Source organism: Triticum aestivum, chromosome 2D (genome assembly GCF_018294505.1).
Source record: "Triticum aestivum cultivar Chinese Spring chromosome 2D, IWGSC CS RefSeq v2.1, whole genome shotgun sequence".
Taxonomy (NCBI): Eukaryota; Viridiplantae; Streptophyta; class Magnoliopsida; order Poales; family Poaceae; genus Triticum; species Triticum aestivum.
Window position 1 is genome coordinate 97,670,438 of NC_057799.1, and position 5,410 is coordinate 97,675,847.

Genomic DNA, 5,410 nt, shown 5'->3' on the forward strand with positions numbered 1-5,410 from the left:
GTGCATGACCATAGAAGGTGTTACTCATGTAAACAGAGTAACCATTATTCTCTGACTTAAATGAATAACCGTATTGCAATAAACATGATCTAATCATGTTCATGCTCAACGCAGACACCAATGCAAACAACATTTATCTGGGTTCAACACTAATCCTGAAGGTAGAGGGAGCGTGCGATGGTGATCATATCATCCTTGGAAACACTTCCAACACATATCGTCACCTCGCCCTTAGCTAGTCTCCATTTATTCCGTAGCTTTTGTTTTGAGTTACCAATATTAGCAACTGAACCAGTATCTAATACCCATGTGCTACTAGGAATACTAGTAAGGCACACATCAATAACACATATATCATATATACTTTTGTTGAAGTTGCCAGCCTTCTTATCTACCAAGTATTTGAGGCAGTTCCGCTACTAGTGACCTTTCCCCTAATAAAAGCACTTCGTCTCGGGTTTGGGTTCTTGGGTTTCTTTACTAGAGCGGCAACTGGCTTGCCATTCATGAAGTTTCCCTTCTTGCCCTTGCCCTTCTTTGAAACTAGTGGTCTTGCTAACCATCAACACTTGATGCTCCTTCTTGACTTCTACCTTTACGGCCTTAAGCACGACGAACAGCTCCGGGATCAACTTCCCTTGCATGTTATAGTTCATCACGAAGCTCTAGTTAGCTTGGTGATAGTGACTGGAGAACTCCGCCAATCACTTCTCTTATCTAGAAGATTAACTCCCACTTGATTCAAGCGATTGAAGTACCCAGACATTCTGAGCACATGCTCACTGGCTGAGCTATTCTCCTCCATCTTGTAGGCAAAGATCTTGTTAGAGGTCTCAAACCTCTCAACACGGGCATGAGCCTGAAATACCAATTTCAGCTCTTGGAACATCTCATATGTTCCATGGCGTTCAAAACGCTTTTGGAGCCCCGACTCTAAGCCGTAAAGCATGGCGTACTAAACTATCAGGTAGTCATCAGAACGTGTCTGCCAGATGTTCACAACATCCACAGACGACGCCAGAGGGGTTGGCACACCGAGCGGTGCATCAAGGACAGAAGCCTTCTGTGTAGCAGTGAGGACAATCCTCAGACTATGGCCCTAGTCCGCATAATTGCTTACAATATCTTTGAACTTAGCATTTCTCTAGGAATGTATTAAAACAGGAAGCTAAAGCGCGAGCTATTAATCTACAACATTATTTGCAAAGACAATTTAGACTATGTTCATGATAATGAGTTCAATTAATCAAATTTAATGAACTCCCACTCAGATAGACATCCCTCTAGTCATCTAAGTGATACATGATCCGAATCGACTAGGCCGTGTCCGATCATCACGTGAGACGGACTAGTCATCAACGGTGAACATCTACATGTTGATCGTATCTACTATACGACTCATGTTCGACCTTTCGGTCTCTTGTGTTCCGAGGCCATGTCTGTACATGCTAGGCTCATCAAGTCAACCTAGGTGTTTTGCATGTGTAAATCTGGCTTACACCCGTTGTATTCGAACGTTAGAATCTATCACACCCGATCATCACGTGGTGCTTCGAAACAACGAACCTTCGCAACGGTGCACAGTTAGGGGGGAACAGTTTTCTTGAAATTTTAGTGAGGGATCATCTTATTTATGCTACCGTCATTCTAAGCAAATAAGATGTAAACACATGATAAACATCACATGCAAATCATAAAGTGACATGATATGGCCAATATCATCTTGCGCCTTTGATCTCCATCTTCGAGGTGCGGCATGATCACCTTCGTCACCGGCATGACACCAGGATCTCCATCATCATGATCTCCATCATCGTGTCTTCATGAAGTTGTCTCGCCAACTATTACTTCTACTACTATGGCTAAAGGTTAGCAATAAAGTAAAGTAATTACATGGCGTTTTCATTGACACACAGGTCATACAATAAATTAAGACAACTCCTATGGCTCCTGCCGGTTGCATACTCATCGACATGCAAGTCGTGATTCTTATTACAAGAACATGATCAATCTCATACATCACATATATAATTCATCACATCCTTTTGGCCATATCACATCACATAGCATACCCTGCAAAAACAAGTTAGACGTCCTCTGATTGTTGTTGCATGTTTTACGTGGCTGCTATGGGTTTCTAGCAAGAACGTTTCTTACCTACGCAAAAGCCATAACGGTGATATGCCAATTGCTATTTACCCTTCATAAGGACCCTCTTCATCGAATCCGATCCGACTAAAGTGGGAGAGACAGACACCCGCTAGCCACCTTATGCATCAAGTGCATGTGAGTCAGTGGAACCTGTCTCACGTAAGTGTACGTGTAAGGTCGGTCCGGGCCGCTTCATCCCACAATGCCGCCGAATCAAGATAAGACTAGTAACGGTAAGAAAATTGAACAAATCATCGCCCACAACTACTTGTGTTCTACTCGTGCATAGAATCTACGCATAGACCTAGCTCATGATGCCACTGTTGGGGAACGTAGTAATAATTCAAAATTTTCCTACGTGTCACCAAGATCAATCTAGGAGATACTAGCAACGAGAGATAGGGAGTGCATCTTCATACCCTTGAAGATTGCTAAGCGGAAGCGTTACAAAAACGCGGTTGATGGAGTCGTACTCGCGGCGATTCAAATCGCGGTAGATCCGATCCAAGCGCCGAACGGACGGCGCCTTCGCGTTCAACACACGTACAGCCCGGGGACGTCTCCTCCTTCTTGATCCAGCAAGGGGAGAGGAGAAGTTGAGGGAGAACTCCAGCAGCACGACGGCATGGTGGCGATGGAGCTCGTGGTTCTCCGGCAGTGCTTCGCTAAGCTCTACGGAGGAGGAGCAGTTGGAGGAGGAGAGGGCTGTGCCAGGGAAGGGGTGCGGCTGCCCTCTCTCTCCCTCACTATATATAGGGGGAAGGGGGTGGAGGAGGCGCCCTAGGGTTCCCTAGGGGAGGGGCGGCGGCCACAGGGGAAACCCTAGATGGGTTTGGGCGCCCCCAACCCTAGGAAACTTGCCCCCCAAGCCGGGAGGGGTGGCTGCCCTAGGGGAGGCGCCCCCACCTCTCCATGTTACGTGAGATGGGGTGGGAGGGGCGCACAGCCCCTTAGTGGGCTGATGTGCCCCCTCCCCTTGGCCCATAAGGCCCCCAAAGCTTGCCGGGGCCTCCGAAACCCCTTTCGGACACGCTGGTCGTCACCCGGTACCCCCGGAACAATTCTGGACTGCAATACCCTTCGTCCAATATATCGATCTTCACCTCCGGACCATTCCGGAGTTCCTCGTCACGTCCGGGATCTCATCCGGGACTCCGAACAACCTTCGGTAACCACATACTATTTCCCATAACAACTCTAGCGTCACCGAACCTTAAGTGTGTAGACCCTACGGGTTCGGGAACCATGCAGACATGACCGAGACACCTCTCCGGCCAATAACCAATAGCGGGATCTGGATACCCATATTGGCTCCCACATGTTCCACGATGATCTCATCGGATGAACCACGATGTCGGGGATTCAACCAATCCCGTATACAATTCCCTTTGTCTATCGGTATGTTACTTGCCCGAGATTCGATCATCAGTATCCCTATACCTTGTTCAATCTCGTTACCGGCAAGTCTCTACTCGTTCCATAACACATGATCCCGTGGCTAACTCCTTAGTCACATTGAGCTCATTATGATGATGCATTACCGAGTGGGCCCAGAGATACCTCTCCGTCATACGGAGCAACAAATCCCAGTCTCGATTTATGCCAACCCAACAGACACTTTCGGAGATACCTGTAGTGCACCTTTATAGCCACCCAGTTACGTTGTGACGTATGATACACCGAAAGCACTCCTACGGTATCCGGGAGTTGCACAATCTCATGGTCTAAGGAAATGATACTTAACATTAGAAAAGCTCTAGCAAACGAACTAGACGATCTTGTGCTATGCTTAGCATTGGGTCTTGTCCATCACGTCATTCTCCTAATGATGTGATCCCGTTATCAACGACATCCAATGTCCATGGCCAGGAAACCATGACCATCTATTGATCAACGAGCTAGTCAACTAGAGGCTTACTAGGGACATGTTGTGGTCTATGTATTCACACATGTATTACGGTTTCCGGTCAATACAATTATAGCATGAACAATAGACAATTATCATGAACAAGGAAATATAATAATAACCATTTTATTATTGCCTCTAGGGCATATTTCCAACATGCCCCCCTCACGGACGACGATGACACGGTAGTAGACGTTTTGCGGTAACGATGCGGCGTGAATATTGTTAAATACTCGGAGCGCGATAAAATCATGAGTTTTTTACACGACGTGGGCACATGTGCTGTAGGACTGATGGTAATTTTTCATAATTGTTCGTGATGGAGTAGTATGTGAACAATTCCCTCTACGCGGATTGCTCTTCGCGTGTCTACGACTGTGGCCGGCGGCCTCCGGGGGCCAGCATGCCGCCAAATCTTGTGTAGGCGGCCTCTCACAAGTCTGGAAGTGTTGTGGCGGGTGCAAACGCCCGGCACGCGTCTCCGGAGTGTGCCCCCCTCATGGACGGCGCCGCCGCCGGCACCTGGAGGGTGGAAACAGACGCGTCGGGTCTACACGGAGGGGATCTTGCTGTGGGTCTGGCCCGGATGTTACTCCAAAGTGTTCCTATGGGCTGACCTAACACAACCGGGTGGATAGGTCCACTGCTCAAAGCCCGTCCATGCAAAGTAAAAGGGCTAGATCCCGTGGTCAAACGCTATAGGGTTAGGCGGGACGGGGGCCCTGGGGGTAGCAATGCCACCCGAGCGTCGCACCGGGCCCTCATACATGCGGGGTGGTGTGGTGGCATGTCCGAAGAGGCGGCACGCGTCTCCGGGGTGTGCCCCCCTCACGAACGGCGATGACACGGTAGTAGGCGTTCTGCGGTAACGATGCGGCGTGAATATTATTAAATACTCGGAGCGCGATAAAATCATGAGTTTTTTACACGACGTGGGCACATGTGTTCTAAGACTGATGGTAATTTTTCATAATTGTTCGTGATGGAGTATTATCTGAACAATTCCCTCTACGCGGATTGCTCTTCGCGTGTCTACGACTGTGGCCGGCGGCCTCCGGGGGCTAGCATGCCGCCAAATCTTGCGTAGGCGGTCTCTCACAAGTCTGAGAGTGTTGTGGCGGGTGCAAACGCCTGGCATGCGTCTCCGGGGTGTGCCCCCCCTCACGGACGGCGCCGCCGCCGGCACCTGGAGGGGGGAAACGGACGCGTCGTGTCTACACGGAGGGGATCTTGCTATGGGTCTGGCCCGGATGTTACTCCAAAGTGTTCCTATGGGCTGACCTAACACAACCGGGTGGATAGGTCCACTGCTCAAAGCCCGTCCGTGCAAAGTCAAAGGGCTAGATCTCGTGG